The sequence below is a fragment of the Hemiscyllium ocellatum genome, unplaced genomic scaffold (genome assembly GCF_020745735.1).
Source record: "Hemiscyllium ocellatum isolate sHemOce1 unplaced genomic scaffold, sHemOce1.pat.X.cur. scaffold_2743_pat_ctg1, whole genome shotgun sequence".
NCBI lineage: Eukaryota > Metazoa > Chordata > Chondrichthyes > Orectolobiformes > Hemiscylliidae > Hemiscyllium > Hemiscyllium ocellatum.
The window spans coordinates 44536-67674 of record NW_026868187.1 but is presented as its reverse complement, the minus strand read 5'-3'; the positions used below and the strand labels follow the sequence as shown (position 1 = coordinate 67674).

General features: G+C 46.1%; 1 long non-coding RNA gene across 1 annotated transcript; it reads left to right on the top strand.

Moving 5' to 3' along the window:
- Nucleotides 1-1509: 1509 nt before the first annotated feature.
- LOC132812471 (uncharacterized) lies at nucleotides 1510-22934 on the top strand. Its single transcript, XR_009643664.1, has 3 exons — nucleotides 1510-1574; nucleotides 3320-3419; nucleotides 22535-22934. It is a non-coding gene; the product is annotated as an uncharacterized LOC132812471 (long non-coding RNA).
- Nucleotides 22935-23139: the final 205 nt, after the last annotated feature.

Genomic DNA, 23139 nt, shown 5'->3' with positions numbered 1-23139 from the left:
TTCATCCCACTTTGCAACTGGCTGAGAATTGCTGCAAATGCTGCATGGATGTGTGAGATCCCTCCGTTAGTTAGGGTGGGGATATCTGTTGTGCTTCCTGCAACAAGTTGATTAATTGTCCATTACCATTCACAAGTGGGTGTGGCAGAATTCTGATCTGATCCATTGGTTGTGGGATCGTTTAGCTCTGTTGCTTGATGCTGATGCTGTTTAAAATGCAGATGGTCCCGTTTGGTAGCTTCAACAGGTTGGCACTGCATTTTTAGGTATGCCTGGTGCTGCTCATGGCATGCCATCCTTTCCTGTCCATTGTGATGGGTGAGTGCGGGATGTACAAACCCATGAGATTACAGATTGTGCTGGAGTACAGTTCTGTTGCTGTTGTTATCCCACAGTGCCTCAGAGATATCCAGTTTGAGATCCTACATCTGTCCCATTTAGCATGGTGATAGTACCACTCAGCACAAGGGAGGTTTTTCTCAACTTTAAGGTGAGGCTTTGTCTCCAAAAAGACTGTGGGATGGTCGCTCTTGTCATGGACAGATACATTTGCAGCTGATAGATTCATACTGATAAGATCTAGTATGTTTTTCCATCTTGCTGGTTCCGTGACCGCCTGCTGCAAACCCAGTTGAGCAGCTATGTCCTTGAGGACCCGACCAGTCAGTCAGTAATCCTGCAGCTGAGCTACTCTTGGTAGAGGACATTGAAATCCTGTACCCAGAGTAGGCTTGTCACCATTTTATTGCCTCAGTGCTTCCTCCAAGTGTTATTCAACATGGAGTAGCACTGATCCGTCAGCCGTGGGAGCACAGTACGTGGTAATCAGCAGGAGCCATGAGACTTCCTGGTGTCCAAAGTTAATGCTGAGTACTCCCAGGGCAAAAGGTGTGTACATCACTGTGCCATCGCCTCTGCCTGGTCTGTCCTGCTGGTGGGACAGGACATATCCAGAGATTTCAGGAGAAAGTGAAGACTGCAGATGCTGGAGATCAGAGTGGAGAGTATGGTGCTGGAAAAGCACAGCAGGTCAGGCTGATGAAAGGCTTAGGCTCGAAACATCGATTGTCCTTCGCCTCAGATGCTGCCTCACCTTGTTATGCTTTTCCATCATCACACTCTCGATATCTAGGGATGGTGATGGTGGTGTCTAGCCATTATCTGTAAGGGATGACTCTGTGAGGATGACTATGTCAGGCTGTTCCTTGACTAGTCTGTGAGACAGCTCGCCACGTTTTGGCACAAAAACCCGGATGTTAGTGAGCAGGATGTTGCAGAGCCGAGAGGGCTGATTCTGTGGTTGTATTTTCTGGTGCCTTGTTAGATGCCAAGTGGTCCATCCAGTTTCATTCCTTTGTTGAGACTTTGCAGTGATTAATGCAGTGAGTAGCTTGTTGGGCGACTGTCAGGTTGGCAGGATATTTTCTGCCATTGACAATAGTTCCTTGGAAATCAGGAGATTCCTAATTCGTTATTATTTCATGAATTCAGATTCCATCGTCTGCCGAGCTGGGATTCGAACAGGGACTTCAGTTGTACATTTTAATATTCTGGATAAAAGTTAAATACATTAGGTTTGTTCACTCATTTTAAACATCACTAACCCTGGTTTTGTTTCTTTGTAAACACTGTCCATCATCCTGTCTCCTCATCCTTCTCTCCAACAACAAGAGCAACGAGCACACGAGTTTCTCTGTCACTAAGACTGAGACAATCCGACCAGCTGCCTCTGCTGCTTCCCTCCCTCCCACTAGCCCACTGAGACAAACTGCCTCACATGGTGTTCCTGGTTTTTGTCCCAAACTTACATCTTTCTCCTCTTGTCAAGTCTTATCAGAGCTCATCTTGATCTTTTCCTAGTCTCGCTAAACCACAGACATTCCAACTCTGTTTCCTCCCCGTCACTCCCCCCTCGCCAATTCACAGATATTGTTCCTTGTTCTGTCTGTCTGTCTTTTCTGGTTATGTCCTTCTCATCCATTCTGCAAAAAAAAACTAACAATTAACCTCACCATCATTTGTAAATCCTGCTCCATCCCCACTCTCCCTTTCCTTTATGAATTCCTTGTATTTGGTGTCCCTCCAGGATCTATCCTTGGTCCCTACTGTTTATCACCTACATACTGCCAGGAGGTGACATTGTCTAAAAGCACAGTGTGAGGTTTGACATGTACACTGACGATGCCCAGCTCTCCCTCCCCATCATCCCTCTCCATTGCTCCATTGTTACTCAGTTATCAAACTGCTTATCACATTCCCACTACTTGATTAACTGCAATTTCCTCCGATGAAACATTGTTACGGTTAAATCCATTACCTTCAGTTGCTAATACAAATTCCTTTCCCTTACTGCTGAGCCCCTCCCTCTCACTGGGTGCAGTCTGAGGTAGAACTAGACTCTTCACAATATTGCTGTCATATCTGACTTCAAGGTGACCTTCTAATCAGACATCTACACAATCACAAACACCAGGAATTCCAATCTCTGAAACGTTGCTTGTCTCCACCTCACCCCAGCTCCATTGCTACTGAAACCCCTTACCCGTGTCTGTGTTACCTTAAACTTGGTGAATCCGAAACAGAACCCTTGATTTTGTGACTGGCCCAGAATCTGCTGGCTTTCAGTGTTTCCTGCACAATTACCCCAGATCCCTTTCTGGTGCAGCTTTCTACAGATTCCACCATGTAAATAGCACTCTGTTCTCTTATTGTCCCCTCCAAACTGACCGACTTGACATCTTCCCAAATTATACTCCATCTGACAACTTGTTGCCCCCTTCTCCTGTGTATCTCTCTCTCTTCACAATCCTCTTAGCACTTTACAGTTATGCCTTTTCTAGGAATTCCCCCCCCCCCCCCCCCCCCCATTCTTCTAAACATTTACTGGGAACAGTGGGCAGTGTGAAGCATGCAGAGATGCTCTGTTTTTAGAGATACTCTATGGGAGGAACTTGCTGCCCATTGGTCAGAATGGAGACAACTTGCCCATCGAGCTGCATGAACCTTTCACCCCCCCTACCCCCATGTCTTATTGATGAGGCACAGCGGCAGCACGGAAGGGAAAAAAAAGAAGCAAATCCTGCTCTCCGCATCTCACTGACTCCTGGAATATTCTGTCCCATGTGTCAAAAATCTGCCCTGTTCAGTCGCATGAAATCCCAAGGTGGAAACTCACAGAAACCCACAGAGGTTTCCCCCTGAACTGACTGCTGACCTCCACAAGGGGTAATGTGTCCAGTCATCCTGGGCCAGGAGGAGGAGATGGTGTGAGTTTCTAACCTGAACTGACAGTGATGGAGTTTATAAACTTGTATTACAGGATACTACAGGTGGACATTCAGATGGTAATCTCAGTCATTGTAACACTAAACTCTGATTGAATTAGTCAATTCATCAGGACCTGGATATTCGCATTGTGTGTGAGTATTGTATTCCATCTGAATCCCATTTGCTGCATAAAAGTTCTCTTTGAATCTTCCCAAACCTTTTATGTGTGTCCTGTAATCCTTGTATAATGAGCTGATGGGTGTAAGGTTTATTATTATAATGTATAATTTCTGTAAATCCCTCTGTCACAGCTCCCCTCAATTGCCTTTGCTACAAGGAGAACAACCTCAGTTTCCCCAAACCCCTGATTCCCCAGTGTCTGTTTGATTAGATTACTTACAGTGTGGAAACAGGCCCTTCGGCCCAACAAGTCCACACCGACCCGCCAAAGCGCAACCCACCCATACCCCTACATTTACCCCTTACCTAACACTAGGGGCAATTTGGCATGGCCAATTCACCTGACCCGCACATCTTTGGACTGTGGGAGGAAACCAGAACTCCCGGAGGAAACCCACGCAGACACGGGGTGAACGTGCAAACTCCACACAGTCAGTCACCTGAGTCGGGAATTGAACCCAGGTCTCTGGCGCTGTGAGGCAGCAGTGCTAACCACTGTGCCAGCATGCCGCCCACGGCTCTCTATAAGACACACATCAGGATTGTGTTGGAACGTTCTCCACTTGCCTACATCAGTGCAGCCCCCAACAATATTAAAGAAAGTGAACATCCTCCAGGACAAAGCACTGTGCCGTAGTGGTGTCCCATCCACCCCTTCAGCATTCCCTCTCCCCATCCCAGAGACACAGTGGCATCACTGTGTAAAAGGGAAAGTCAGCATTGTCCTCCCAGACCATAGGGCTGCTCTCTCATTAGGGAGGAAACTGGAGCCCCTGGAAGAAACCCATGCAGACACTGGGAGAATGGGAAAGTCCCACAGAGACAGTTGTCCAAAGCTGGAAACGAACCTGGGGCCCTGGCAGCAGGGCTAATCACTGAGCCACTGTGCCACCCTCAAAATGTAATTTGATTCACAACTACCACTTCCTCTGATAGTTCATTCCACACACAAACCATTGTCTGAACAAATATTTTTTAAAAATCCCCGAATCTCTTTTTAAAGCTGTTCTGCTGTCACCTTAAAAGCTGTGTACCCAGTCTTGAATCGGGTTCCTTCCTGGAAAGGACACCTGCTGTTCACATTACTGATACCACCCATCCATGATTTGAGTCTAATAAGGTCACTCCTCAGCCTCCTGCGCGCCAGTGAAAGACGTCGCAGCCTCCGCTTATAATTCAGACTATCCATTCCCCTCAACATCCTGGTAAATCGCTTTTGAATCCGCTCCAAATACATAATGTCCTCCCGATATCAGCATGGCCAGAACTGGACACAGAATTCCAGAAAAGGCCTCCCCAACATCCAAAATAACATCCCAACTCTTGTACTCCAAGGTCTGAGCAATGGTGACAAGTGTGCTAAGCACCTTCTTAACCACCCTGTCTACATGTGACACAGACTTGAAAGACCCGAACCCCTCGGCCTCTTTGTTCCATATCACTCCTCGATGCCCTGTTTTTAATTAGTGTAAGTCTGCTCTCGTTTGTTTTATCAAGATGTAATATTTTGCATTTATTCCAATCCAAAAATACCAAAAAAATCCTGAGCATTAAAGACAGTGGGAGTATACTTAAGAGGGAACTCAGGAGGGCAAAAAGGGGACATGAGATAGCTTTGGCAAATAGAGTTATGAATAATCCCAAGGGTGTTTATAAATATATTAAGAACAAAAGGGTAACTCGAGAGAGAATAGGGCTCTTCAAAGATCAGCAAGGTAGCCTACGTGTGGAGCCGCAGGAGATGGGAGAGATACTAACAAAATATTTTGCATCAGTGTTTACTGTGGAGAAGGACATGGGCAATATAGAATGTGGGAAAATAGAAGTTGAATATGTCCATCTTACAGCGGAGGACGTGCTGGGTGTCTTGTAACCTGTAAAGCTTGGTTAATCCCCAGCACCTGATCAGGTGTACCCTAGAGCTCTGTGGGAAGTTGGGAATGTGACTGCTGGGCCTCTTGCTGAGATATTTTGTATCATCGATTATCACAGACGAAATGCCGAAAGACTAGAGGTTGGTTAACATGGTGCCACTATTTAAGAAAGGTGGTAAGGACAAGCCAGGGAACTAACGACCGGTGAGCCTGGGCAAGTTGTTGGGGGAATCCTGAGGAACAAGATGCATGTGTATACTGAAAAGCAAGGATTGATTAGTGATAGTCAGCATGACTTTGTGCATGTCTCTCAAACTTGATTGAGTTAATTGAAGATGTATCAAAGAGGATTGATGAGGGCAGAGAGGTGGACGTGATCTATGGAATTCAGTAAGGTACTGGACAAGCTTCCCCATGGAAGACTGCTTAGCAAAGTTAGATCTCATGGCATACAGGGAGAACTAACCGTTTGGATACAGAACTGGCTCAAATGTAGAAGGCAGGGTGGTGGTGGAGGGTTGTTTTTCAGATTGGAGGCATGTGACCAGTAGAGTGCCGTAAAGATCAGTGTTGGGTCCACTACTTTTTGTCGTTTATATATATGATTTAGATATGAGCATAGGAGGTATAGTTAGTAAGTTTGCAGATGACACCAAAATTAGAGGTATAGTGGACAGCGAAGAAGGTTACCTCAGACTACAACAGGATGTTGTTCAGATGGGTGAGAAGTGGCAGATGGAGTTTAATTCAGATAAATGTGACGTGCTGCATTTTAAAAAAGCAAATCTTAACAGGACTGATACACTTAGTGGCAAATTCCTAGATAGTGTTGATGAACAAAGATATCTTGCAGTGCAGGTTCATATTTCCTTGAAAGTAGAGTTGCAGGTAGATAGGATACTGAAGAAAATGTTTAGAATACATTCTTTTATTGATCAGAGCATTCAGTATAGAAGTTGGAAGGTGATTACAGGACATTGGTTAGGCCTCTTTTGGAATATTGTGTGCAATTCTGTTCTCCGTGAATCGGAAGGATGTTGTGAAACTTGAAGAGGTTCAACAAAGATTTACAAGGATACTGTCAGGGTTTGAGCTGCAGAAAGAGAGCAAAAAGGCTGGGGCTTTCTTTCCCTGGAGCATCAGAGACTGAGGGGTGACCTCCATAGAGGTTTATAAAATCATTAGTAGCATGGATAGGGTAACCAGACAAGGTCTTTTCCCTGAGTAGGAGAGTCCAGAAATAGAGAGCATAAGTTGAGGGTGAGAGGGGAAAGATATAAAAGGGAACTAAGGAGCAACTTTTTCATGCAGAGAGTGGTGCCTGAATGGAATAAGCTGCCAGAAGAAGTAGTGGAGGCTGACAATTACAGTATTTTAAAGGCATTTGGATACTTGACATGAATAGGAAAGATTTACAGGGATATGGCCCAGGTGCTGGCAAGAGGGATAAGATTAGGTTCGGATATCTGGTCGGCATGGACAAATTTGACCGAAGGTTCTGTTTAGTGCTGTTCATCTGTGACTCACAGCTCAGTGGGTTTCGGTCCCTTCAAAGATAAATCTTAATCTGTTTTATTTTAGTAAAGCTACAACATTCAGTAGGGCGACAGTTTATTTCTTTAAATACACATCTTATGATAATTTGATAAAGTTTTTTAATATAAAATATTGGTACTAATTTATTCTAGAGTCATGTTTTGTAAAGCTGTAAGATTGTGTGCCTTTTTCTGGGTCTGTGGACTGTTAAGGTGCAGAGATGGCCATTCGTACAGTGATGTGCTCTTCCTGTTGGATGTGGGAGATTAAGGAAGGTTTCAATGATCTGATTGTCTGCAGGAAGTGAGGATGCAAATCCTGTAGGATTTCCTGGATCAGATGGAGCAATGGTTAAAGGTAATGAAGAATTTACAGGAGCATGGGGGTGTGATAGGTGGCAGTTTCAGAAAGGTAGGAAAACTGCTGATCCAGTCAGGTAGATGGGTTTCCTCTAGGAAATGGAGGAGCGGAAGGCAAGTAGTGCAGGAGTCTCCTGTGGTTATTTCCATCTCCAACAAGTATACTGTTTTGGAAAGCGTCGGGGGTCACATTTTCAGGGGAATATCGCACTGACAGCCAAGTTACTAGTGTAATGAATCTAGTATAATGTGAGGTTCCACGCGATCGATGGTGATAGGGGGCTCTCTAGTCTGCAGCACAGACTGCAGTTTCTGTAGCTGATAGTGAGACCTCAGAGTGGGGTGGTGCCTCCCTACTGTCTGGGTGAAGGATGGCTCCGAGGGTGCAGAATATTCTGAAAGGGGAGAATGATCAGTGGGAGGTCGCTGTGCATTGGTACCAGTGACATAAGAGAAAAGGATGAAGTACTGATGAGAGAATATAGCAAATTAGCCTGGAGGATAATAAGCAGGATCTTGTGGGTCGTAATATCTGGATTACTCCCGGTGCCACATGCTAGCGAGAGCAGGAATAGCAGGGTAGAGCAGATGAATGCGTGGCCAAGGATCTGATACAGGGGAGAAGGATTCCCATTTTTGGATCATTGGAATCTCTGCTGGGGGAGAGGTGACGTGCATAACAAGGATGGATTACACCTGAATTGGAAGGTGTCTAATATCCAAGCAGGGAGATTTGCTAGTGCTACTCGGGAGGCATTAAACCAGTGAGGGCGTGGGGGTAATCCTAAAGAGATAGTGAGAAAGGAGGTAAGTCTGAGGCTGGTACAGTTGAGAAGTTAGACAGGCAAGGGCAAGGCACAGAATGAGGTAGGACTGACAAGGTACAATAGACAATCGGTGCAGGAATAGGCCATTCTGCCCTTTGAGCCAGCACCACCATTCATTATGATCATGGCTGATCGTCCACAATCAGTATCCTGTTCCTGTCTTATCTCCATAAAACTTGATTCCATTATCTTTAACAGTTCTGTCCATCTCTTTCTTGAAATTATCCAGAGACTTGGCCTCCACTGCCTTCTGGGGCAGTGCATTCCATGTGTCCACTACTCTCTGGGTGAAGACGTTTCTCCTCAACTCTCTTCTAAATGGCCTCTCCCTTATTTTTAACCTGTGTCCTCTGGTTCTGGACTCACCCATCCGTGGGAACATGCATCCTGCCTCCAGAGTGTTCAACACTTCAATAATCTTGTAGGTCTCAATCAGATCCCCTCTCATTCTTCTAAATTCAAGTATACACAAACTCAGTCGCTCCAATCTTTCAACATATGATCATTCCGCCAATTCCGGGAATTGTCCTCGTGAACCTACCCAACACTCCCTCAATAGTCACAATGCTCTTCCTCAAATGTGGAGACCAAAACTGCACACAATACTCCAGGTGCGGTCTTACCAGGGCCCTGTACAACTGCAGAAGGACCTCTTTGCTCCTATATTCAATTCCTCTTGTTATGAGGGCCAGCATGCAGTGAGCTTTCTTCACTACCTGCTGTACCTGCATGCTTGCTTTCATTGACTGATGTACATGAATACCGAGATCTCGTTGTACTTCCCCTTTACCAAACTTGACTCCTTTTAGATAGTAATCTGCCTTCCTGTTCTTGCCTCCAAAGTGGATAACCACACATTTATCCACATTCAACTGCATCTGCTATGCATCCGCCCACTCACCTAGCCTGTCCAAGTGAACCTGTATTCTCATAACATCCTCCTCACATTTCACCCTGCCACCCAGCTTTGTGTCATCAGCAAATTTGCTAATATTACGTTTAAGATGTTCATCTATATTATTAATGTATATTATCAACAGCTGTGGTCCCAGCACCGAACCTTGTGGTACCCCACTAGTCACTGCCTGCCATTCCGAAAGGAAGCGTTTATCACTCCTCTTTGCTTCCTGTCAGCCAGCCAATTTTCAATCCAAGTCAGTATATTCCTCTTTGTAAATCCATGCTGACTCTGACGAATCCTATTACTGCTATCCAAATGAGCCATAATTTCATCTTTTGTAATTGACTCAGCGTCATTCTCACCACTGACATCAGACTAACCGGTCTATAATTCCTTGTTTTATCTCTCCCAACTTTTTTTGAAAAGTGGGATAACATTAGCCACCCTCCAATCTGACTCTACATCTCCTGATTCTGTGTATCCCCCTTTCCCAAGGGACTGAACGTCATCCCTCATCAACAGGGCCATCCCACCCCCTCTGCCCATCAGTCTGTCCTTTTGATAGCACTGCACTGCATTTATTTCAATGCAAGAGGTTTTACAGGGAAAGCAGATGAGCTTAAGATATGGTTTTGAACATGGGACTGGGATATAGTGGGTATGACAGAAACGTGGCTTAGGTTGGACAGGCCAGGTAGCTTAATGTTCCAGGGAATAGATATGAGGAAGGGTAGAAAGGGGGATAAGAGAGAAGGTGGAATGGTGTTTTTGAGTAGGGATAACATTATTGTTGTGCTTAGGGAGGATATTCATGGGGGTTCGCCCGTTGAAATTACTTGGGTGGAACTGGGAAATAAGAACAGGACGATCACCTTATTGAGGTTGTCTGTGTGGGTTTCATCCAGGTGTTCTGGTTTCCTCCCACAGTCCAAAGGTGTGCAGGTTGGGTGGAGAATCCAGGCTGGATTGCCGTATTGTTCAGGGATGGGCAGGTGGGTGGATTGGCCATGGGAAATGTTCAGAGATGTGCAGGCTAGGTGGATTGGTCATGGGAAATGCAGCGTTACAGGGGTAAGATAGGAGGCTCTGAGGGTCAGTGTGGATGTGATGGGCCGAATGGCCTGCTTCCACACTTGGGATTCTTTGACGCCAATTCTACTGGTTTTAAAATAGTTGCAGAAAATAATAGATCAGATCTAAAAGTTGGTGTTCAAAATTGGACAAAGGTGAATTTTGATGGTACAAGGCAAGAACTTTCAATATTTCTTTGCAACCCCCAGGTAAAGGGACGGCTGGAAAGTGGGAACATAAGAACAGAAGGAATAGGAGCAGGGGTAGGCCATCTGGCCCCTCAAGCCTGCACTGCCATTCAATAAGATCAGGGCTGATCTTTTCATGGCCTCGGCTCCACTTTCCTGCTCTCTCACCATAACCCTTAATTCGATTCCTGTTTGCAAATCTACATTTTGCCTTAAAGACATTCAAGTTGATAACATCAACTGCTACACTCAGCAGGGAATTCCACGGATTCATAACCCTTTGGCTGAAGAAGTTCCTCCTCAACTCTGTCCTAAATCAGATACCCCCTTATTTTGACGCTGTGCTCTCTAGACTGACCCGCCCCCCAATGGAAATAACCTCCCTGCTTCTATCTTATCTATTCCCTTCTTAATTTTATTTTTTCCAATACAGCCTCCCATTCTTCCAAATTCCAACAAGTATAATCCCAGTCTATTCAGTCTCTCCACATACACCAATCCTCTCAACCCCCGACTCAAACTAGTGATCCTCCTCTGCACCCCCTCCAGTGTCAGTACATCCTTGTTGAAGTAAGGAGATCAAACCTGTACACAGTACTCCAGGTGTGGCCTCACCAGCACCCTGTACAACTGCAGCATAACCATCCCTCTAGCAAGGAAGGACAATAAACCCTTCACCATCTCTTTTAGTCCCCTGGGATGCATTCCATCACGGCCAGGAGACCCATGTTCTTTTGGGCTGTTATCTTTTCCAACACTACCTCTTTACTGAGAGTGACTGTTTCCATGTCCTCATCTGCCATTGCCTCCATAGGCCTGTGAAAATGAGACAACAAGAGTACATAGACAGTATGTTCCTGTTAAAGCCAAGTCTGGTAGGTGTAGAGAATGCTGTGTGTCTAGAGAAATTGAGGGTCTGGTCAAAAAGATGAAGGAGGGATATGGCAGCTACGGACAGCTGGGTTTGAGTGAATCCCTCGGAGTATGGGGCAGTAGGAGTACACGTGAGGGAAAACAGGAGGGCAAAAAGGATACATGAGAGAGCTTTGGGGGGAAAGAGGTTTAAGGACAACCCAAAGAGATTCTACCAAACACTAAGGACAAAAGAGTAACCAGGCAGAGAATAGGGACCCTCAAAGATCAACAAGGCTGTCTGTGGAACCACAGAAGGTGGGAGAGATACTACCCAAGGATTTCATGTCAGCTTTTACTGAAAGAGGATATGGAAGCGAGAGAGTTTGGAGAAATAAATAGTGATGATTTGACAACTGTCCATATTACAGAGGAGGTTGTACGGGATGTCTTATACAGAAAGCTGAGTAAATCTGTGGGACCTGATCAGGTGTATGTCACATCTTTGTGGGAAGTTAGGGAAGTGATTTTCGGGCCCCTCGCTGAGATATTTCTACCACCGATAGCCGGAGGTGAGGTGCTGCAAGACAGGAGCCATTATTTGAGAAAGGTGATGAGGAAAGGCCAGGGAACAATACACTGGTGAGCCTGAGGGTAGTGGCAGACAAGGTGTTGGAAGGAATTCTGAAGGACAGGTTTATATGTAATTGGAAAGGCAAGAAGTGATTAGGAATAGTCAGCATGGCTTTGTACATACATCACTAACTTGGACTTCAGAAAGACATTCAAAAAGGTTCCACATAACAGACTGGTTAGCAAGTTAGACACCATGGGATGCAGAGAGAGCCAGCTATTATATACAAATTGGCGGGAAGGTTGGGGACGGAGAGTAGTGCTTTTCGGACTGGAGGCCTGTGATGAGCAATATGGTGTAAGGATCAGTGCTGGATCCACTGATTTTCATCATTTATATCAATGATTTGTGTGTGAATATATGAGGTATAGTTAGTAGGCTTACAGTAGACATCAAAATTGGAGGTGCACTGGACAGTAAAGAAGGTTACCTCAGAGTACAATGGGACTTCAATCAAATGGGCTGAGGATTGTCAGATTGAGTTTATTTCAGATAAATGTGAGGTGCTCCATTTTGGAAAAGCAAATGAGGGCAGGAATTATACACTTAATGGGAAGGTCCTGGGGGGTGTTGCTGAACAAAGAGATCTTTCAGTGCAGGTTCATAGTTCCTTGAAAGTGGAATCATAGGCAGGGTAGTGAACAAGGTGTTTGGTGTACTTGCCTTTACTGGTCAGTACATTGAGTAGTGGAGTTGGGATGTCATTCTGCGGCTGCACAGCACATTGATTCAGCCACTTCTGGAATTCTGCTTTCAGTCCTGGTCTCCCCGCTATCGGAATGATATTATGAAATTTGAAAGGGTTCGGAAAAGATCTGCAAAGATGTTGCTAGGGTTGAGGGTTTGAGCTATATAGATAGAGGGTGAATAGGCTGGGGCTGTTTCCCCTGGAGCATCGGATACAGTTGTGAGGAGCATGGATAGGATGAAATCCCAGAGTCTTATTCCCAGGATATGTGAGTCCAAAGCTTGGGGGCACAGGCTTCAGGTGTGAGGGAAAAGATTTAAAAGGGATCTAAGGGGCAATGTTTCCAGCTGAACATAGTACGTGTGTGGAAGGAGCTGCCAGAGGAAGTGTGGAGGCAGGTACAAGTACCCAGTTATGCCTTTGAGATGTTGTATGTGATTAGCAAAAGTTTAGAAGGATACAGGCCAAGAGCTGGCATATGGGATGATATTAATTTAGGATATCTGGTCGGCATGGACAAGTTGGATCGAAGGGTCTGTTTCTCTGCTGTACATCTTTATGGCACTACTAAAATTAAGATGGGTTTCTCTTTTATGGAGAGTTAGCAGAAGATCAACTAATTCTCCTTGGAGCTGAGAAGGTTAGGCAGGGATTTCGACCAGGAGCAGATTTGTTTCCAGGATATTTAATTTACAGAGAGACAGACGGAGAAATTATTAACGTCACAATTTTGAGTAACTACTTTCAGGTAAATGGCAAATAAAACAGGTTAAAAATGTGAAGATTATTGTACTCACTAAGTTCTGAGCATCTGGAACAGTTTGGACGCAGATTCAGTAGTTATTGAGAAAACAAATTTGGAATTTAACTTTTTTAAGGAAGGATTTGGAGGGCTACAGACAAATGGGAGGTGAGTTGGGATAGACTGGCACCATCTCCAGAGGGGCCAGTACAGCTGAATAGCCCCAAACCCCTGTGCTCTGCGTTACTGCCCCATTCACTGTGAATGATGAAGCTCATCCCAGGGCAGAGTCCAAGAGACATACAGCATGGAATTAGACCCTTTGGTTGAACTGGTCCATGCCGACCAGATATCCCAACATTTGGCACATATCCCTCTACACCCTTCCTATTCACATGCCCATCCAGATGCCGAATGGTGTAACTGTACCAGCCTCCACCACTTCCCCGAACCGAAGATTCCATACAGGCACCCATCTCAGTGTGAAAAACGTTGCCTCTTGGGTCCCTTTTAAATCTTTCCCCTCTCACCTTAAACCTACACCCTCTCGTTCTAGACTCCCCCACCCCAGGGAAAAGCCCTTGTCTATTTTTCCCATCCATACTCCTCATGATTTTAGAAAGCTCTATGAGGTCACCCCTCATCATCCGATGCTCTTGGGAGGAGCCCACTCATGTCACAATGGGGCCCAGGTGATTGACAGCAGCTTCAGACCAATAGGAGAATTGGCGTGATCCTTCGGCCAATGGGAGTGAATTGGGGTGGGTCCAGCAGGCCAACACATGGCCATGAGCTGTGCAGGCGCAGTGTCACTGTGAGAGAGGTCCTCATGAGTGTGAAGGGAGTGGGAGAGACTGCAAAGTCTGGGGAAGAAATTGAGTTATTGTGGACTGGGAGGGTTTATAAACGCACAGTTTTAGGCTGCTAGACTTAAATGAGAAATTCCTGGTAAATTAGAACCAAAAGAACTGCGGATGCTGTAAATCTCACTCAACAGCCAAAAGATACTGGAAAAGCTCAGCAGGTCTGGCAGCATCTGTGAAGAGAAATCGGAGTTAACATTTTGGATCTGCTGACCCTTCCTCAGAACTGATGCTACTGAAAAAAAATGTTGGTATATATGCAAAAGATCGGGGTTAAGGAGTAAATGATAGGTGGTGATAGAGTCCAAAGAGATGGGAGCAGTTGGACAAAGGAGTGGATAACGATCTGGCTGGGGCAGGGTGAATAGCCGTTTATGGGGACTGTTAGTGGCTAACTATAGCTAATGTGTAATGGTAGGTTATGTACTAACAAGGCCTGGTGTGTGGGTTAAGAGGCTATGGCGCTAGGACACTGGAGAGTTCAGGACCTAAATTATTGATTTTGATACTGGGGCTAGAGGGGTGCAGGGTCCCCAAGTAGAAGATAAGGTGTTGTTCTTCCAACTTGCGTTAACATGTGGCGCTGGAAAAGCACAGCAGGTCAGGCAGCATCCCAGGAGAAGGATAATCGACGTTTTGGGCATATTCCATTCATCAGGAATGCCGGGATTGGGAGTGGGGTGGGAAGTAAGAGGGCTGAGAGATAAATAAGAGGGATGTGTGGTGTTGGTGGGAAGTGGGCTAGGAAGGCAATGGGTAGATGTAGTTAGAGGGTAATGGAGATAGGGTGGAGTGGATAATTGGAAAGGAAAGTGGACAGGTGGGACAGTTTAAGGGCGTGGTGTCGAGTTGGAGGGTTGGATCTGGGATAAGGCAGGGGAGGGGAGATGAGGAAACCTTGATTCTGTGGTTAAAGGGTCCCAATTTCTTCCTCCAGGCGTCGGGTAGCTGGGATTTGGTGGTGGAGGTGGCCCATGACTTGCATGTCCTTGGAGGAGTGGGTAGGGAAGTTGAAGTGGTCAGCCACAGGATGGTGGGGTTGGTTGGTGCATGTGTCCCAGAAATGCTCCCTGAAACATTCCGCAAGTTGGTGTCCCAGGAGACAACATCGAAAGCAAAGGCCATAATAGGTGAGGTGTTTGGATGTGCAGGAAAATCTCTGCTGGATGGGGAATGGTCCGTTGGAGGTGAGGGGGAGGTGTAGGCACAGGTTTTGCACCTCTTGTATTGACAAGTGAAGGTGCTGTGAGTGGAAGGTGGGTTGTTGGGGAGCATGGCTCTGACTAGGATTCACAGGGAATGGTCTCTGTGGAATGCTGAAAGGAATGGAGAGGGAAATATATCTCCGGTGGGATCTGATTGTAGGTGGTGAAAATGGCGGAGGATGATGCGTTGTATCTGGGTGGAAGGTGAGGACTGGGGGGTTCTATCCTTATTGCAGTTGGAGAGGTGTGGTTCAATGGCAGAGGTGCGGGAAGTGGTGGAGATACACTGGAGGGTATTGTTGACCACGTAGGAGGGGAAATTGCAGTCCTTGAAATATGGTGTGTTTTGGAATGTTCTGCCAGCTTGCATCAAGCTTCACTGGAACACTGCAGTAAGCATGAGACAGAGATGTTGGCCAGGGAACAGGTTCGTGTGTTAAAGTAGCAGGCAGCTGGAAGATCGGGGTCTGGTTTTGCAGCAGAACGTAGATCATCAACTGCCATTTCCAGCATCTCCACTGAGCTGCTGCCAGACACAGGTTCCTGTCCCCTCCATTCACAGCTATTCACCCTCCCAGCAGATTGTTATCTACTCCTTTCTTTCCAAATGTTATTTTTTCTTTTGGGCTCTGTCCCCACCTATTATTTACTCTTTACCCCCTATCTCCTGCAGTCCAAAGATGTGCAGTAAGGTGAATTGGCCAAGCTAAATTTCCCGTAGTGTTCAGGGATGTATAGGTTAGGTACATTAGTCAGGGTAAATGTAAAATAATAGGGTCGGGGAATGGGTTTGGTTGAGAAACTCTTCAGAGGGTGGATGTGAACATGTTGGGCCGAATGGCCTGTTTCCACACTGTAGGGATTCTAATTTTCCCAGCTGCAGTCAGTTCTGAGTGAGGGTCACTGGACCTAGAGTGACCCTTAGTGTGTGCAGGAGGAGGAAAGGGGAGTTGGATCAGTTTAGACTGGAAGGGTTTAATTACACTCTGTACAGGTAGTTAGGCCTGAATTAGAAACTCTTGGTCCCACGTTTACAGCAAATGGGAAAACGGCTGTGGGCCTCAGGCGGTGATGTGTTCTGGGTTATGGCCACCATCTTTATTGGGGACAAGGTACAGCGAGGCGCATGGGCATATCCTCTTCCTGGGTGGGGTCGGGGTGATTTGAAGAGGAGCATTTACACATCAAACACATACCAAGAGAAGTATTTGTCTTTACTGTTCAGCCTGCACTGACTGTGAGTTTTATTTTGTGAATTCATTTTATAGGATTTTATTTGAGAATAATTGAGACAGGGATCTCAAAATCAACTTTCTATCGTTAGCAGGGTCATCAGGATCGGAATACCATTGACATTTAACTGGGGAAGGAGAAAGGTGTGTCTGTTCTGTCTGTGGGAAAGTATCTCTTTTTTTCAAGCAAAAAGCAGAAAGATGTTCGAAGGGATCACCCTTTGGGTTTGTGCTCAATTCTGGGCCCTGAGAGGGAACACAGATTTGTCCAAATTACACCTCGTCTCTACATAGGAACTGTCAGATTTAGACCCAATCACCCACTTTCTGATGTTAACCTGTAAACTCCTCATTTTCAATTCCCTGCAAGCTTCCGATTAAAATTCCTTATGGACTCAAATTCCAGCACCATTTCGGGTGGAATGTTCCAGGTTTTGACAACTGTCTGTTCATTCAGAAACTGCTGAGGTCCGTATTGACTCTGGGGTTACAAAGGGCTGAATTGAAAGATGAGATGCAGTTCTTCAGCTCCCATTGAGATGCATTGGAACAGGACAGGAGGCTGAGGGCAGTGTAGGTGTGAGCAGACAATGAAAATGACAGGGCTGCACCGTGAGGGCTGCTTGGTTCAATGAGAGTGTTTTGGAGTTGGGTGTAAATAGAGCGAGGGGAGACAGGGAGAAGGTGAACCACAGCTTCAGTTTTAGTCCAGGCCATTCAGCAATTCACATGTTCCCAAAGGGAACAGCCAACTTGTAAGCGATACCTGCTGAGTGTTTTCTTTTAAAACAGTTTTTAAAGTGTAAAATGTCAGCTTAAGTAAAGATCGGGGCTTTTGATGATAATGGAAATGTTGGAAGAGAAGGAAGGTTTTTGCTCATTTAAATTCTCCTAATGGGAGTAACTAGCTGAAACTAGAGACACATTGTTACAGGAGCCCTCAGACCCGTGGGGCGCTCCTCTTGTACAATGTGGGAAATAAGGGACACTTCCAGTGTCCCTGACGGCTGTGTGTGCAGGAAGGGTGTCCATCTGCAGCTACTGGGAAACTGCTTTTCAGACCTGGAGCTGAGAGTGGACTCACTGTGGAGCAATACTGAGAATGTTATGGACGGCACGTTTAGTGAGATAGTCACACTGCAGGTGAGGGTTACACAGGCAGAAAGGGAATGGGTGACCATCAGATCAAGCAAAAGGCTCAGGAAGGGAGTGCAGGACTCCCCATGATCATTCCGCTTCTCATACAGATATTGTGCACCGCTTGGGATTCTATAAGGGAGGGAACAGGTGGGGTTGCCTCTCAGGGGAAATCAGCAACAGCCAGGTTCATGACCCCACAGAGAGCTCCGCTGCACAGAACGGGAGGAAGGAGAATGGCAGAGCTATAGTGACAGGGGATCCAGTACTCAGGGTCAGAGACAGGCGTGTCTGTGGCCACAGACATGAATCCAGGACAGTGGAATTGAACCCAGGTCCATTTATTGATAAAGTGCACAGACTAATAAAGGTCAACGTCCCAAATGCAACCTTCAGCACTTGGTCACCCGAAAGCTCTATTTTCCAGGGTCTGTGCACTTACTCTGAGCCCTTCAGAGGGATTGAAGGGGATGGGGAGAAAACAGGAACAGAATTGTGTTGTAGATCTACAAACTAACCGTCACCCTCCCCTCTCGGTCTCCCCCCTCTGTCTCCCACCCCCATCGTACCTCCTCCCCACCGCAGGGAAAAGACTTTGTGTATTTACCTTATCCATGCCCCTACTCATTTTATAAACCTCTATAAGGTCACCCATCAGCCTCTGACGCTCCAGGGAAAACGGTGTATTCATCCTCTCCCTATAGCTCAAATCCTCCAACCCTGGCAACATGCTTGTAATACTTTTCTGACCCCTTCCATGTTTCACAATATTGTTTTGAGAGGAAGGAGACCCGAATTGCACGCAATATTCCAAGCATGACCTAACCAATGTCTGTATAGCCGCAACATGACCTCCCAACTCCTATACTCAGTGCTCTGACCAATAAAGGAAAGCATATTAAACACCTTCTTCACTATCCTATCTACCTACGATTCTGCTTTCAATGAGCTGTGAACCTGCACTCCAAGGTCTCTTTGTTCAGCAGCGCTCCCGAGGACCTTACCATTAAGTGTATACATCCTGCTAATATTTGCTTTTCCAAAATGTAGCACCTCACATTTATCTGAATTAAACTCCATTTGCCAATCCTCAACCATCTGACCAAGATCCCGTTGTAATCTGAGATAATCTTATTCACTGTCCACTACACCTCCAATTTTGATGTCATCTTACTAACAATACTTTCTATATTCACTTCCAAATCATTTATATAAATTATGAAAATTAGTGGATCCAGCACCGATCCTTTGTGACACCCCACTGGTCACAGGTCTCCAATCTGAAAAGTAACCTTCTGGCACCACCCTCTGTCTTCTACCTCTGAGCCAGTTTTGTATCCAAACGGCTCGTTCTCTCTCTGTATTCCGTGAGATCTAACCTTGCTAACTAATCTCCCATGGGGAACCTTCTTGAACGCCTTACTGAAGACCATGTAGATGATTTCCACCCTTTTGCCCTGACTTAAGTTCATGAGACGTGATTTCTCACACACAAAGCTGTTAATAGTATACAGGACTTAACTCTGTACATTGGAGTCTGCGTCACCCAGTTATGGGTGTTCATATTCTGGATAAAGTTCACGTACACCAGCTTTGTGTTAGTGACTGTGTATCGAGTCTTATTAATATCACCAACACAGTGAGTTCCTTTTCAAAGGCAGTCCCTATATCCCTAACCCTGCTCCCATCTGCTCTGTCTCCTCCATCCCCACCAGAGACAGTAAGTGGTAGGAGCTCATGGAGTTTCCATGTGAGTGAGACGGAGAACATCTTCCCTTCTTTCCTCTAGTCCACTAAGAAATGGTGGTAGTGTCCTTACCTCTGGACCAGGAGGATCAGGTTCAAAGTTGAGTGACAGCATCTTTGAAGTGGCTGATTGGAAAACCTGCCCAAGCCACCAGGCCATACTGTCTCCCAGCTGTCCCTGCCTGAGCCTCTAAACAAAACCTTCCTGTAGTTTCTCTCCTGTTAGACTCTCCCATTGCTCAGTTTGTCCAGGATCCCCCCCTGCTGTTGCACTGCTCATGTCCCTCACTGACCTGTCCATCCCCCAGTGTCCTCCACATTCATTCATTGTTTACAATCCCATTGTCCCAGTCCTCCAGCCCCGCCCCCTCCACCCTATTGGGCAGTGGCTGCTGTCAATCACTCAGGCTCCTGTGTGATCTGGAGCATGCTCAGCAGGAGGGGAGACCAGTGCATGGGTGCATGGGCGCAGTGCTGGGCAATTGTTGGTGTATGTGCAAGGTGGGTCAGTGCCAGGGAGAGCGGCTGTGGGTGTGTGGGATTGATCTTTCATTGGCAGCTCACTCCCTTCCTCCCTCTGGGAACAGGTCCCAGGGGAATGGCCCCTCCCCTGGTATCGGGACAAGTGGTCGGCGTATCAGTGGGGGAGTATTTTGCAGAAAGTTATCAGAACTCGGGTGAAGATTCAGGGATGTTACGGAGAGGAACATTCATTTTAGTTCATTTTTATTCAACCAGATATGATTTGGCCAGTGTGTGCAGGATGGTTCTCATCAGAGGATCGGAGTAGGGGAATAAATAAGAGGTTCCAGATTGGTGGGGAAAAAGTCAGTCCGTTCTGTCCCAGAAGGAAGCCCTGGGAGGTGTAGGGAGGATTCACCAACACCCAGGAGGCTCCGAGTCAGACTCATTGATTTGATTAGATTAGATTTCCTACAGTGTGGAAACAGGCCCTTCGGCCCAAACAGTCTACACCGACCCTCGGGTTACCCACCCAGACCCAGTTCCCTCTGATTAATGCATCTAATATTATGGGCAATTTAGCCTGGCCGATTCACCTGACCTGCGCATCTTTGGATTGCTGGAATCGAACCTGTGACCCTGGTGCTGTGGGGCTGCCGTGCCATCGTGCCACCCCTTTTTTGGTTTTTAGTCTGTAGGCAGGAGCTAGGAAGCTGAATTGAAAGAGAGGAGAGTGTTAGAACTAGGTGTGGAGGGAAGGAGTGAGGAGATTATTTTGGATTTCAGTTCACAGAAGAGAGAAATTGTGAGACTGAGATTTAAAGCTTTGGGGGAACAAAGAAACTGCAATTTAATACTATAATTGTCTTATGAATTTCCATCCTGTGTTAACGGTGGTGACTTGTTTTCTCTGTTGTAGAGAACTGAAAGGGCAGATTTGCAGATGAGAAATTTAAATTGAACTTCATTTTCAGTTTTGATAGTTACTTGATCCGTGCCGATCTGAATATCATTGGCCTTTTTCATGTGGAAGGGAAGGTGTGTATTCTGTCCGTGGGTGAATATTTCAAATTTCAATGTATAATTTCAGTTACATCACACTGCAAATTTTTGCTATAAACTCTGTGTTATGATCGAGCCCTCCACAATCACCTGATGAAGGAGCGTCGCTCCGAAAGCTAGTGTGCTTCCAATTAAACCTGTTGGACTACAGCCTGGTGTTGTGTGATTTTTAACTTTGTACACCCCAGTCCAACACCAGCATCTCCAAATCATGACTCCTTTGGGGAGGGTGGTGAGTTTTGGATTCAGCTTTCCAGTTATTACCATAAGAAGATGAGCACTGGGTACAGGAGAGGCAATGCAGCCCTTCGAACCAGCCCCACCATTTAATACGGTGATGATTGAGCTCACCTCGGTCTCAGCTGGGTTTTCCTGCCTGCTCTCTCTCACCCTTCATCTCATTGCAAATTCAACATCTGTATCTCTTCATTAAATCTGCTCATTGTCCTGGCATCCACTGCATTTTGAAGAGGGAATTCCACAGATTCACAGCACATTGAGATAGGTACATTCTTCTTCATGAAATTAGAATAGAACCCCTACAGTGCAGAAACAGGGTATTTTTCCATGGAGTCCACACCAACCCTATAATGAGCATCCCATTCAGACTCACCCATTCCCTGTATTTCCCATGGTTAATGGCTTAACCTGCACAGGCATGGACACTGTGGGCAATTTAGCATATCCAATCCTCCTAACCTGCACATCTTTGGACTGTGGGATGAAACGGGAGCACCCAGAGGAAACCCGCTCAGACACGGGGAGAACGTGTAAACTCCACACAGTCACCTAAGGCTAAAATCAAATCCAGGTCCCTGACACTGTGAGTCAGCAGTGCTAACCATTGAGCCACCTCTGCTTAAAATCTGCTCCTCCTATTCACTTCCCACGCCCCAGTTGGCTGAATCTATATTCCTTACATCAGAAAATCAGGTTGTGGAAGCAGGTGTCTCAGTAAAACCCAGTGACAGCCCATATGTCCTGTGTGTCTGAATGGGGATCCTATACACAACACCCTCCAGTCCACATTTTTCATACACTTTCCAGAGACAGGGCTCCAGTGGCTTCTTGGGGACTACAACACCCACAATCCCTGTGGCAGGGACCACACGTGTGTGGGGAAACCCCGCACTGTACATGTACAGAATGTGGGCGGGTTTTGGAGCATGTGCTTTAGGTAAGTATACTTTGCAGAAAGTATTTCACACTGTGATTGGCTGGGCTGAAGGGATGCATCTGCTTCTGGTATTGATCTGTTAGGGGGTCACCACACCCATGTGGGACCACTCTCCATCCCCAATTCATTGTAATGCTGGGAATCAACAAATGGGAAACAAAGAAGGATCTGACCCATTCTCCCAGACTGAAGGTTCCTCTTCTGTCCAGGATCTGCCACCTCCCTTTCTGTTTCCTTTTGTTTCATTCTGCTGTTACATTATTGACTTGCAGCAACTGAAGGGAAAGGAAGTGAACCCAGAAAGGGTGCAGAGTCTAACCAGGGACGGGAAGTGGTGGCATGGATCTGTTTATCAGTAACTCCATGACAATGGGGAGGGTGTACACTAGGGGGTAGCAGAGTCAGAATGGTGGGAGAGAGTAAGTGGGCTGGAGGGTAACAGCTTCGGGGGAAGAAAGGGGAATAAGATATTCCAGAGAAGCTAGAATTGTCTGTTCTGAATTTCTAACCTGTACATATTCCTTTATACAGGGTGCTACATGGTGAAGGTTTGCAGACTGAAATCTCAAAATCATGTGCAGATTGTGATTATGTTAACCAGCATTTGAAGAACCAAAGATAGAGAATCACTCGGCCAAAATCCTGCAACACTCCCTCACAGCATTGTTGGTCTATCTGCACCAAATGGACTGTGAATGGTTCAAGACAGCAGCTCACTCCCATCTTCTCAAGGGTAACTAGAGATGGGGAATAAATGCTGGCTGAGCCAGTGATGCCCATATCCTGGAAATGGTTTCTATCTCTAGTTGTTGAACCCCAGTTGATGTTACTGCAGGATGATGAGGGACACTGAGTGCATCCTCCAGGAGGCAGCACCATCACATTACCCCTGCCTACACCCACACAGTAACACAGCAACGTCACTGGAACAAAAGGCAGTGAAGCCAAGGAGGACTTAGATATAGTTCTTCGAGGTAAAGTCATGAAAGGGGATTGGAACACAGCAGGAACAGGAGACTGAGCTGGATGGTCAGCTGTTTCCCATTGAATGGTGGAGCGGGATTGAAAGGCCGAATGGCCTCCTGCTGCTATCTCCCAGGTATGTATATAGCCATGGAGCCCGGGTAGGAAGGAGT